Consider the following 14,533-nt stretch of genomic DNA (forward strand, 5'->3'; position numbering starts at 1 on the left):
TTTTAAAACCTTTGAAAGCGGACTGGATATGAATAGACACTCTACATCAGCAAATGGATTAGAAATGGAGTTATTGAAAAAAAAGAAAATAGCTACACATTAAATATAATTTTCAGAATGAAAAACAGAAGTTATAAAAAGAAAATTGGATTTGGTACTTTTAATGATAAGATTTGTAATATAACTAGATAGGTTAAATCGATAAAAGATTGATGACTGAAGTTGGTAGGGAGTAAGGGGGGTGGGCTATATCCTCGGGGAATTGTTTCATAGTTTTACTTTTCACTTCTAATATCGAACCGATACTCAATTAATTCACCAAATTCTCTTGTTTGCAATTGAAATACCTAATAAGCACAAATCAATTCCTAGTCTATAGAGGTTTCAAGCTCTTATCTGCAAAAATGTAAAATTTTTAATTTTTTTACCAGAATAAAGATCACGGATGTGGTTTTTCTCAGGGATGACCGTACCGGACCAATAGTCATAAAACATCAGGAGAGGACTCACTTGAACGGAAATTAAAGTTTATAGTGTTCATTTTTATGTGACCAAAATAATTGGAGGGCAACCAGCCCCACTCAAACGTCCCTTTTCTTTCAAAACCGTTCGGTCAAAATTTTGAGATATCCACTTGTTCAGCATAGCTGAAAGGTTGCACATATAAGCAGTATCACCCTTTACTCTTTTTCTATGGTTTTCAGTTTTAATAAGCAGTACTAGGAGACCAAACTACAATTTGTGAGAGGAATCTCAGACATAAAATGACATTCAGTGTACCCCTCCGAAAATGTATAACACAAACACCCGGATACACGGGAAAAACTTTTGTGTTGTTTTTTCAGATTCCCATCTAAAAAATGGAAAAATAACGCTAAAGTACAGTGTAATTACTGGAACACCAGCAAAAATTTTGAAAATGATCTTTTTTAAATTTTCAAGGATAAAATTTGTCCCACCCTTCACAAATTTTGATAGGCATCAGTCTCAGCATTAAAAAAAAGATCTAAAGGAAATATTTTTCTCCCCATATATTTCCGTTCATTACTGACAATTTTCTAAAAAATGTTTCCACAAAATAAGTTTTTCAAGGAAAAGTAAAGAACTCCATTATACCAAAAATAAGCACAAATAGAATCAAATAATCTACCCAGCGTAAAATCATCACAAATCAGTATCAATAAATAAATGAAACCCAAAATGAACAGAAATCACAATAAATAAACGAGTCAAATTTAAAACAAGCCGAAAATAAAATGATAAGACGCACAGCCACTACGCCTACTCAAGGCCAGAATATAATTTGCACCTCACTGAAAAAAAATCAAATGTTTTTACTTTGATAACTTAAATAAATAGAAAATCATTGAAATTCTAAACAATAAATATGAGCATATGTATATTAAACTGAATATGTGATAACACATATTCTTTTGTATTTTTTCATTAGAGTGCAAATTATGTTCTGGCCTTGAGAAGGCATAGGGGTTGTGAGTCCTATCTATGTTGGTTTCTGCTAGTTTTGAGTTCGAATCGGCTATTTATTGTAATTTCTGTTTGTTTTGGTTTTGATTTATTGGCGGTAGTTTTTCTAGTGCGCTTTTTAAGTGACCCAAAGAATTGGGGAGCACCTAGGCCCCCTCCCAAACTATTTTTTTTCCAAAGTCACAGATCAAAATTTTGAAATAGCCATTTTGTTCAGCTCTGAGACACGAGGTCCTTCTAAATATCAAATTTCATTAAGATCCAATCAACTATTCGTTAAAATGCTAAAGTTAAAAATGCTGCATTTTTTTCAATTTTTTCTCTCCCACCAAACTCCCAGATGGTCGAATCGGGGAGACGACTGCTATCAAGGCAATTTGTGTAGGTCCCTGACATGCCAACACATTTTTATTGTCCTACCACGTCCAGAAAAACCGAACTCGCCAAAGCACTGGAAATCCCCCCACTCACCAGCTCCCCCAAAGGGAGAGGATCCGGTCCAGTTATGTCAATCACGTATCTAGAACTTTTCCTTATTATTCCCACCAAGTTTCATCTGATCTCTCCACTCTAAGCGTTTTCCAATATTACTGGTTTTGAAGATTTCTAAACCAGATTTCTCCACACCCATTGTATCCACGGATCCAATTCGAATTGAAAATGGAGCATCTGAGACATAAGATCTTTCTATATATGGAGTTCCATTAAGATCCGATCAACAATCGTAAGATGAAAATACCTCAATTTTCATGTTTTCCAAGAGTTCCGACTCCCCCCAGTATCACTGGATCCGGTCGGGATTTAAAATAAGAGACCTGAGTTACGAGGTTCTTCTAAATATCAAATTTCATTATGATCCGCTCACTCCTTCGTAAGTTAAAAATACCTCATTTTTTCTAATTTTTCAGAATTAACCCCCCCCCCAGCTCCCCCGATGAGAGCGGATCCGTTCTGGTTGTGTCAATCGTGTATATAGGACTTGTGCTTATTTTTACCACCAAGTTTCAACTGTAAATATAATGGTCATGACTGGTGAAAAATCATATAAAAATTTTCAAGTTTGCCTGAGTATTGTCAAGCTTAAACGTAATGCCCTAAAAACTTCACAACTCTACAATAGCATTTATAACAAGAGAAATACCATTGGGACCCTAATCAATTTCTTATTAATTTATGAATATCTCTGATTTATTCCTATTTTATAAAAAAGCAGACCCAATGTCAAGAATGTATTTCAAATTAACAATTACTAGTTATTCCCACAAATATTGATACGCTGATACATTTTATTCTAAAAAAAAAAAAACAGAACTAAATAAATAGAATAAACTGCCTAAATAGGCAAATAAGTACAATTCCCTAAAAAGATTGTTCCTCTGGTATTTATTTGAGCCTAATTGCCAGGTCGAACCCCACTGATTTTTTGGTTTCAGCCATATATTTCGATGGCTGAATATATATCTAATAATTTGAATCATACTGTTGCTAATCGCCATTACAGAAGTTAAATGCATACTGTGTTATCACGTAGGTAATATTGAAGACCGCAAGATTTTAATTACAAATATAATTAAAATAGCGCTGTTACGTGATGCTCTTACAGTCAAGAAACACAGACGAATTGGGCTGTACAACCGGACCACGGTTGTACACACCGGAAACGGAAAATGCATGCGACATGAACATGAACATTGCCCCAAAATCATACGTCATCGGCTCTCTTTGCATTGATTGGTGCAAATATATAAGAGCTATGTGGTTTGTGTATATAACGAAATGAATTCGAAAAAAATTTCCAGTTGTGAAACTAACTTACACCAAGCAACAAAACAATAGATATTAGCATGGATCCAAGTTTTGAATTAGAAATGCCTTTTGATGATATTGATGCATTTTTAAATGAAATCAGTGATGAAGCCTCTTCAAAGGACTTCATTGAATTGCAAGTGTTTAATGAATATAGTTACAAGGTAGAAGATACGTGCCACAGTATTGATGCATTTTTAAATGAAATCTCACCCCAAATCAGCGATGAAGCTTCTTCAAAGGAATTCACTGAATTGCAAGCGTTTAAAGAAAATCCAAGATACAGTTACGAGACAAAAGATAGTGGATCAGCAATAGTTGAAAAATATGAAGGATATGGCAAACGGACAAAACAGGAAAAACAGACGAGGAAAAAGAAAAACTGTCAAATGGACAAAGAAGACACGAAAAAGAAAAAAAGTAAAATGGACAAAGACACGAATAGATTGATTCAAAATCGAAAGGCTGCAAAAAAATTAAGGGACAAAAAAAAATCTGAGAAACTTATTTTGGAGAAGCAAGTTTTAGATCTTTTGCGGGAAAATCAACAGATGGAAGAAACAATTAAAGCTCACTCTCTAGAAATTCAACGCCTAAAAAATGAGGTCAGTATACTTAAAGGGACAAGGTAAGTATACTTAAATATTGTTTACAATTCTTTTTAGGCAGAAGAAGGGATCAAAATTGTGTGCTTAGCTATGAGAGAACTAGGAAATAAAAGGCTCCAAAATCCTTCTGGGGAGCTCAAAGGTTTTATAAGAATTTTCTAATTTAGATGCTGATATGCTTACAAAAAACAATATTCTTTTCAGCTTCAAAGAAATTTACAGGATTGCAGTTTGGAAAACTCTCATTTTATGAATATCAAAATTACTTATTCCTTAAGCTAGTTTTAAATTTTTTGTAAGTTAGTTTTTATATTGTGTTTTATTTTTCTTGAAGATGGTCTTTTTGCCTCAAAATGGGATATTTATATATACGTATAGAGAGAGAGAGAGAGAAAAAGAACATTTTCCCAGTTCGATTTTGGCATAGAAAAAGGTAATTTTAGCAAAACCAGGCGACATGAGCGAAGATAGCCTCTTCGTGATACCCCTGTTAGCTAAACAGATAATGCTCACTCCAAAAAAGTGAGGGGGACTTGGGAGCTAGCTAAAACTACCAAAATATGAGGGAGTCTGCCCCTCCTCAACCTTCGGTCTTTATACTAAAATCTTAATGTTCTATAAAACTACCACGGTCCTTGTGTTTGAGCAGTCTCTAATAAAGAATTTACGAAAAGTTAAGCCCCCCTATGCCGAATAATTTCTGCTTGTTTTAAGTTTTAATGTTGGGGAAATTTTCTTTCAAACAGTTCGTGGTAACGAACTGAAATAACGAGCGTCCCGGCACAATAGTAACAAATAGTAAGAGGGGTTACGTGGAAGAATCTTTCCATGGGGGAAGATAATTTCAATGAAGACATTCAATTTGAAAGACAGACATGTAAGACATTCTAGAATTATTAAAAAAAAACAATTAAAAAATAAAAGTGAAAAGTTTTTCAACTGAAAGTAAGGAGCATCATTAAAACTTGAAACGAACAGAAATTATTACGCATATGGGGGTTTTACTCCTCGTAATACCAAGCTTTTCTTCCTCAACGTCCCACTCTTTCTGTTAAAGTTTTTTACTGTTTTAAAAAGTAGAGTTAAGAGAAAGAGTCAAACTGTAGCGTAAAGAGCGGGGCGTTGAGGAGGAAAAGCCCTTTTCATATACGGAGTAATTTCTATTCGTTTTAAGTTTTAATGTCACTCCTTACTTTTAGTTAAAAAACTATATTTTTCATTTAATATTTAACATAAATCAAAATAAAAACACCTATTTAATATATTTTTCATCGAATCGACCAAAAAGACACATTAATAGTAGTAATGCTCCTTGTTTTGTCAATAATATAAGTTAAGATTACCAAAAATTATATATTTATGTCATCGGCCTATCAACTTTTCGTTTGTTAGCATATGAATCTAATTTATTTGAGCCATTCTAGCGATTAGAATATAAAACAAGTTATTCAGTGTTGAAAACTTTAGCGTAAAGATCAAGGTATCAAGGTGGGGGGCAGCCCCTTCATATGTGCAATGATTTCTGTTTTTTTAATGTTGCTCCTTTCTTTAAAGGAGTCTAATATTGTTTATAAAAATTATGAAAAATATAAATATCATCGGAATCAGAAATTATAATAGAATTGAGGTATCGGGTTGAATTGAACCTGCCTTCTCTTGTATTCTAATTTATAATTTTCAATGCAATTAGTTTATACTTGGATTTGTCAAACAGAAAAAAAATTAATCTACAAGGAAATTAGAAAAGTTAGTAAAAGAACAAAGAGGAGGTACACGGTTCATCTCCCCTTAGGTTTTATGCCCTCCCCCCAAAAAAGATATTTTTAATGTAAGAAAATTAAAAGTATAATAAAAAACAAAGAGAATGGTAAGCCAAAACTGATGGTTTATCCTGCACCCTCTATCAGATGAAAGGGAAAACCATCTCGGCTGATTCCAGAGACACGCTATTATGGTAAAACAAGGGTATACACAGCGTTCTCTTCAATGAGAATTAAGGCACTGTAACACTAGAAACAATTAGTTAAATTAATTAATTAATTAATTAAAAATAATAACATTAATTAAGAAACAAATCAATTAAAACAAGTCATAACAATAACTAATAATCATTAATTATCACTTTTTTAAACATTAAATCCAGTTATATTCTTGTTGAACTGCGTCAACAATTGCATTACAAAACTACATCCTTGGTTATGATTACTGGATCTCTGATAGATCTCGTTAAAGAATAAAATCTATTTTTTTACTCATATTGTAAGTTTTTAGCTCCCAACATGCAGGCAGGATTAAAAAGGTTAAGACAGGGTATTTTGTAAGACAGTATATTAGGATGGAGTTTCTCTCTCCATTTTACTGCATAGATCCATGAGGAAATTTGCAAGACTCGCCCCCCCCCCCTGGTAAGTGAATCTCATAAATATATTTGACTTAAAACTTCAGTGTTGCTTTTGGGAGGAAGGTTCTTTAGATTAACCAGATTCAAAGACCAATGAGGGGAGGACAACAAGTCTAGGTATATCCTGATAAAAGCATATGTTAACGTATTACACTTTAACCTTGTTTGTTTATGCATAGGCCTAAAGTTTACTATACTGTATAAGTCTTAAGTAATGAAAATATTTATAGCATTATATATATATATATATATATATATATATATATATATATATATATATATATATATATATATATATATAAATTAATGATATAAATTGAGAGTATTATAATAAATTAATATAAAATGTTAAATAAAAGAGTGATAAAATAATTCAACATAAATGAACAAAGTCAAAACTACTCATAAAACCAAAAAAAAAATTACCTCAAGCGATGGTTTCCTGAGCTTGATTGTTGCCTTCATGATCCCAATATCCTTAGTCTGTTGGCAGTTTAATCCAATTATCATATTTTTACACTCTTTACACTAGATTTTCCCTTCTCTACAATTTTCACAACTCTATCACCATCAACAACTACTTTGCCAGATTTCTCTAACAGGATCATTTGTCCTTTTGAAGTTTGTTTTTTGGTTTTTATTTATTTTTTTTTTTTTTGAGGCCCTTTATTAGGTGTTTTTGTGTCATTTAAAATTTGGATTTGCTCACTAGCACTGTACACAACAGGTTTTTGAACTTCTTCAACTTAGTTTTCCTTATTCACTTCACGACTCACAGATATTTTAGAACTACATTCAACTGAAGGAGGCTAAGGGAGCACCTGTGCAAAAGGAGGCTCATTCACTGTTGTCAAAGTTTACGACTGAGGTAGATGACCATCCATTTTATTGACATTTACCTTCTGACATTTGGCAATTTACATTTTCACATTGTTTTGTACAACTTGCACTGGTGAGCCAACAATACTTGGATCCACAATTGAAAGATATTTGTGTGAAATCTGCTCATGTATTTGTGCTGGGAGCGTTGAGTCAGAGATGAATGAATGGCAGTTTGTGACATTGGACTTTTCCGTGAAGTCCCTACACTTAAAGTAACAGAGGCAGGATATAGAGGCGAAGGTCCTGGAGACTGCACTGGGGCATATGAGCTCATTTGCTCCATTATCTAAAAGTTCAAGTTAAATAATTCAAAACAAAATAAAGAAACAAAAGAATAAATAATTAAAAAAAAATACTAATTAGCTTCATCGGACGTTGCACTTTGATCTAGAATGATCTTCCTGGAGAAGTTATCCCAAAAAGTCTTTCCGTTAGCTCTTTCAGAAGAAGGTTCATTAGTAGACTAAAACCTTGATAAAGGACTAGTGACAAATATCTGACAATGCCTTGGACCACAAATATAGGAATGAAAAAAATCATATACTATGCATACTAAAATAAAAAAGGAGATATAAAACACTATTAATAGAGAAGCTGTGCAAAATATTTTTGCTGATATATCAGCTGGATATGGTGCATTTCAAACAGCCGTGTTTATTCTACAATAAAAACTGAAGTTAAAAGCTTTCAAACAAAAAAAAAATTCCAAATGCTTATTTTAAACCCGTTTTATGTCTGACTATTCAAGATTGAGAGTTTATAGTTAATAAAGTTATAAAACATCTTCAATAGAGTTAATAGAGTTCTAATAGAGTTAATAAAACAGAAACAAGCAATTTATTTGCTCTTAATTATGAAGCTAAAAAGTACAGATGTTAAAGCTATTAATGGAAGTATTACAAAATATTTTTATTGAAAATAGCTGAAAAGGCATAAAACATTTTAAGCAAAAAACAGCCGTGTTAATTTAAAAATCGAAAAAAACTTTCAATTCAATATTTTTTCGAGCCATTTTAAACAAAAAGTAGTAACTAATTGCCACGGACAAGTTTCAGATTAGTTTCTTAAAACGAACAGAAATTACTCTGTATATGAAAGGGGCTTTTCCTCCTCAACGCCCCGCTATTTACGCTAAAGTTTCTTACTGTTTTAAAAATAGAGTTAAGAGAAAGAGTGAAACTTTAGCGTAAAGAGGCCAAATTAATGCTTGCGTCAGAGCTCAAATTCCCCTAAGCTAAAGTACGTTTGCTGTGTACATCGTGAGTTCTCTAAAAGCAAAAGCATAAAAAATTATGGAGTAGGGGAGGCAAAAGTCTTTATTTCATGAAAATTTTTTGTTTTAGGAAAATCTTCACCAAAATTTTCGGAAGATTCAGGTCCGAGTAAGATTAGTGTCCCGAACAACTCATACCCTTTAATTCCTTCGCAAGTGTTTTTTAACTAAAAATATAAAAGAGTTCATAATTTCGTGAGCAGTGAATAAAATAAAGAACTAAAACCTCAACAGCCTTAAATGGTGGAATGGGAAAAGTCCATCATTTGGCACCCCATTTCCCTTTTTTTTTCAATTATATATTCACAAATGGTATTTTTAACACTTTTGACCTCGCCTAGGGTGCCAAAACACTTCAGTTGCTCCAATGCCGGGTCAAAACCATGTTTTTACTGAAATATTGGTACTTAAAAAAAAAGTTAGATACATACTGAGCTGCCAGAAATAGACATTGAAACGACAGTAAAGATGTTGAGGAAGATGTTGAGAAGTAAAGATGTTTGGTACAATTAAAAATTAATTATCTTGATAGAATTAATAATTACAATATTGAGGAATAAATTTGTTTGGAAAGATTTGGAATAAATTGTTTATAGAATTGTTTGGGAGAAATTCAGTAAAATTTGTTTTTTAAGAGAATGTAAAAGTGCTGCAGGCATGTAATATGGCACCTAGAGGGATAAGTACGCACTTTTGAGATATGAGTGGTTAACGGTAATAGAGTATATTGAACTTCGTTTCTATTGGGAACAGTTGTTAACTCGCAAAGAAACAATACACGTCACCTGAAATAAAATGATTTACGTGAGGGAGATGACAAAGAAATGAATAAGTAGAACTTTTTAATTTTTTACGAACGTTTTTTTAGTAAAAAATATACGTAACTTACGAATTAAATTACTTAACGAACTACTATGTTCTTATATTTTATTACGTATATGATGGGGCTTGGCCCCTTGTTAATACCTTGCTGTTTATACTACAGCTTAAATTTTGACCCAATTCTTTAAGAATGACCCCTGAATCATAAAGGCCGTAGAATAAATAGTTGAAATTACTAAAAATGCTCTAAGGTAAAAAGCAAGGTATTTAGGGAGGAGACGAACCCCTTATATGCGTAATAATTTCTGTTCATTTTAAAGCTTTAATGCTGCTCTTTACTTTCAGTTTGAAAAACTTTTTCGTCTGTATTTTTTCATTGTTTTATGGCACTTGGTGTTAGCCAAGTGACATATAGCAATCGCAAATTCTGTCGGTCCCGGTTTTGCTACTTTAGGGCACTTCCAGGTAAGCTAGGACGATGAAATTTGGCAGGCGTATTAGGGACCGGACCAGATTAAATTAGATATAGTCATTTCCCGATTTGACCATCTGGAGGGGAGTGGAGGGTCGGTTAATTCGGAAAAAATAGAAAAATGAAGTATTTTTAACTTACGAACGGTTGATCGGATATTAATGAAAATTTGATGTTTGGAAGGATATCGTGTCTCAGAGCTCTTATTTTAAATCCTGACCGGATATGGTGACACTGGGGGGGGGGGGGAGTTGGGAGTTGAAAACCTAAAATCTTTGAAAACACTTAAAAGTGGAGGGATCAGGATAAAACTAGTGGGAAAAATAAGCACAAGTCTTAGATACGTGATTGACATAATTGAAACGGATCCGATCTATTGGGGGAGGGAAGGGTTAATTCAGAAAAACTAGAAAAAATGATGTATTTTTAATTTACGAAGGAGTGATCAGATCTTCATGAAACTTAATATTTAGAAGGACCTCGTAACTCAGATCTTTTATTTTTTATCTCAACCGGATCCAGTGTCATTATGAGGGGGGCAGTTGGAGGGGGACCGGAAATCTTAAAAAATACTTGAAGCGGAGAGATCAGGATGAAACTGGATGGGAAGAATAAAAACGAGTCTAAGATACGTGACTGACATAACCGGACCGGATTCACTCTCTTTGGTGGACTTGTGGGGGGGGGGGGTAATTCGGAAAAATGAGGTATTTGTAGCTAACGAATGGTGACCATATCTTAATCAAATTTGACATTTAGAAGGATCTTGTGCTTTCAAGGTCTTATTTTAAATTCCGACCAGATCCTGTGACATTGGGGGGTGTTGGAGGGGGAAACCGGAATTCTTAGACAACGTGAAAATTGGGGTATTTTTATCTTACAAATAGGTGATCGGGTCTTAACGAAATTTGATATATAGAAGGATCTTATGTCTCAGATGCTCCGTTTTCGGCTCGAATTGGATCCGGGGACAAATGGGGTTGGAGGAGGGAAACAGAAATCTTGGTAAATGCTTATAGTGGAGTGATCGGGATGACACTTGATGGGAAGAATAAGCACAAATTCTAGATACGTTGACATAACTGGAACGGATCCGTTCTCTTTGGAGTAGCTGGAGGGTGCTAATTTGGAAGAATTAGAAAAATTGAGGTATTTTTAACTTAAGAAGAGGTGACCGGATCTTAATGAAATTTGATGTTTAGAAGGAATTCATGTCTCAGAGCTCTAATTTCCAATCCCGACCAGATCTGTTGTCATTGGGGGGAGTTGGAGGGAGAAGTCGGAAATCTTGGAAAACGCTTAGAGTGGAGGAATCGGGATGAAGCTGGGTGGGTAGAATAAGCCAATGTCGTAGAAACGTGATTGCCGTAATCATACTGGATTCACTCTCTTTGGGGGAGTTGGGGGGAGGGGTTCAGTGCTTTGGCGAGTTTGGTGCTTCTGGACGCGCTAAGACGATGAAAATTGGTGGGCGTGTCAGGGAGCTGCACAAATCGACTTTATAAAGTCGTTTTCCCAGATTCGACCATCTGGGCGGCTAATGGGAGAGGAAAAATTAGAAAAAAATGAGTTATTTATAACTTACGAGTGGGTGATCGGATCTTAATGAATTTTGATATTTAGAAGGACATCATAATGATAATAATAGTTTATTTATAACCCACAAAGTACATTAAACCGTGGAGTAAACACACAAAATAAGAAAAAACAAGACAAAAAATATAACAACATAAATAACATAGCAGCATAACAACATACAACATAAGTAAATTACCTCCATTCAAAAAAATGGCCAAAGAGGGCCAAAAACACTAATCATTTGCCAAGTTTTAAGACATATATCATTAGATAAATGTTTCAGTCGCGAGGGCGCATCAACGATGTCAAATTTAGAGACGACTGTATGATTCCAATACCACCCGAGGCAGACGCAGCAAATACTTGCAATACTTAAAATATCCTGAGCGTATTTTCTTTGTAACCTTCTTGCGAAGGAGAAAAGCAAAACCAGAAAGATAAAAAACAGCAGGGGCACAAAAACTAGAATAAAGACGGCATACTCCATTTCGGTTATACCGACCACGATTTGGTGAACTTTTCGCGTATCCAACCCGCATACTTTTCAGCACGCTGGACGTAATAGCGGAGCAAGTAGACGAAAGTGACGTAGAAAAAGAGAGACTCAAAACCATTTAATACTTGCTGAACATGGTATAGTTGAAGAACACAAGCCAAGAGGTGATGCTGGAGGAGGACTCCCAAAACACATAAACTCACATTTGGAGGCATTAACTGAAAGGCCTACTGTGGATAGTGCGGCTGAAAGCCGGTAAAAGTTGGTAATTAGACTATTTTTTGTCCGGCTAAGAAGCAGAACATCATCAGCATATGCAAGGTGACTAATGCCTAAATTATCATTGTAAAAAATTGACGGTTGAAGACGTTGGAGACACGAAGCTAAAAACACATTTAAAAAATGCTCGGGGATAACACGGCACCTTGCCTAAACGCCCTTTTTTAACAGGGAATATACTCCCCTACAGTACCATTCAACTTCACCCTAACTGAAGATTTAGCATACCAATACTTAAGCACGGAAACAACAGAAAGGTTAACCACCCGAGGCTGCCAGAGAAAACAAAGCAATTTGAATGAATTACATTATCAAAAGCACTAGATATGTCAACAGTCAAACAATACAGGGGAATTTTTTGAGCAACAGCTTGTTTCATTAGCCGACCCACAATATGGTGAGCTTGAACACAGCCCATACCTTTTCTAAAACCAAGCTGGAAGGGTGTAAAATTGCACTTGGAGTTAATGGCCGGAAGCAGTACATATTCAAATAGCTTACTAACTAAGACACAGAGATAGGACGATAATTAGAGCAAGCACTGGGGGTCCTTACCCCTCTTGACTATGGGAGATATACAACGGGACAAAAAACTATCTGGCACAAACGGACTGTGCCAAACACATCTGAAACAATAACTGCAAATGCTTCAGCAGTTCAGGACAATCATAAGGAAAAAACTTGAAGCAAAGAGACCATCACTATCGAGAGACCTCAGACTTATTCACTTGCATAAGAGCTCGGAGTATAAACACCAGATTCCCACAGACAACACTTGAGATTGGTTGATACGAATTGGGAGGATTGAGTTGAAAAGCTTTGTAAAATGATTTTGGAGATTAATATTAAATGAAAGCAAAATATTTTTATAATGAGAAACGAAGTCACATAGCCGAAGAGACGAATTAATTGGAGGTGAACACTTAACACTGTTTATAACACGATCCCAGGATTTCTTGTCACAAGGAACCATCCCAGGCATTCAGTCTCGCTCTACGCAGGGAATATTTGTACTCTCGTTTGGTTTTCTGTTTTATTTGATGTACTCAACCAGAAGGACGATAACAGGCTATCCACATACGGAGCCAGAACTTAGCTTTTTGTTTAGCTATCTTCACTTTAGAATCAACTTTCCAAAAGGGATTGCGAGTACCCGTTCGCACGCACTCGGAGGGTACAGCTGTTTTAGCAGCAGACTTTAGACAGAACACTATTTGCTGATAATACGAGTTGATATCTATCCGAGTTGAAGTTGTAAATACAGATGTTTGCAATAAGTGGAATGGCACTTTAATAGATGATAATAACTGGGACAATGTCAATACATAAAGTGAAACATTGGTATTTTCCCAATTTAACTTTGAGAACCACTTGGGAGAGTTACGTTGGACAGAGGTCGCCATGGAGCAAGATAGTTGGCACGTGATTGGTAAATGATCGTCGTCGATTTTAGAGTCTTCCACTTGAGCTATTGATGAAAGTAGAGCTGAATCTGACACAATTACATGATCAAGGTTGGAAGTAAGACTACCACAATTGTGAATATAAGTAAATAGAAGATCCTTATCAGCAAGATGGAATCCTCCAGGTAGTGAATCGAGAAAGATTTCAGATCGGTCGGGATTAGATAATAAGTCAGTGTTCATGTCGCCGGGGAGATCCCATTTGGTATTTTGTTTTGAAAGGTCGCTAAGTAGTGTTCGTAGGCGATTACATGCTTGTGAAAAACTAGACAATGACTGCAGAGTCTTTTTATTACAGGGGAAATAAATTTTTATAAATGCGGTATCACCACATTTTATCGCTAAGATGTTAGCGTCGCTTTGCAATAATATCGGCTGAGTCTGTGTCTGAAATAGATGGCCAGACCTCCTGATTGTCTACCACGGGTTTTTTGGGCGCGCTCCAAGAAGGTAAAATGGTCCGAGAACGCTTTAGGCTATCAACATTCACTTTAGAGAGAAGGCGCTCCTGTAGAAACACAATATCATTTTCAAGTAGCTCACTTATCAGTAGATCCTTGTCTTTTGTACCATAGTATTAAGGGAATCAAAGCTAAACGGAGTTTGAGCATTCATTTATTAGCGTTGTTGAGAGCCGATCGGAGAACATTGCATTTCAGACTAAAAACTTACGTGTTCCCATAGTGCAATTATGCACATTTTGGTGAGGCTTGGCAAGGGTTTTCCTTTGAATTCACATGAGGGCCAGAACATCTGGAACACTTGGGATGTGCTGGTGAGCGGGGACAAGCTCCAATCAGGTGATCAGTACTTTCACAGCGAAAGCAATCGACGCGGAATGGATTGAAAGGGCTTAGCGCGAAAAAATTTCATACCCAATACGGATTCCCGACTCCAGAAGCCGCGTTCAGAGCGGTTTTGTCGATAAACTCGAGGGGAAAAGTGCGAAAATTGCCGATTTGATTAGC

General features: G+C 35.3%; 1 protein-coding gene across 16 annotated transcripts in view; it reads right to left on the reverse strand.

Moving 5' to 3' along the window:
* The window catches only part of LOC136042586 (uncharacterized), a 75,085-nt gene extending 65,577 nt beyond the window's left edge, over positions 1–9,508 (reverse strand). For all 16 annotated transcript variants that reach the window (XM_065727559.1, XM_065727557.1, XM_065727558.1 and 13 more), the window contains exon 1: positions 6,727–9,508. The gene's annotated coding sequence lies outside the window, so the exon portion shown is untranslated. The remainder of the gene's footprint in view (positions 1–6,726) is intronic.
* Between the last annotated feature and the right edge of the window lie 5,025 nt (positions 9,509–14,533).

The sequence above is a fragment of the Artemia franciscana genome, unplaced genomic scaffold (genome assembly GCF_032884065.1).
Source record: "Artemia franciscana unplaced genomic scaffold, ASM3288406v1 Scaffold_1521, whole genome shotgun sequence".
NCBI lineage: Eukaryota > Metazoa > Arthropoda > Branchiopoda > Anostraca > Artemiidae > Artemia > Artemia franciscana.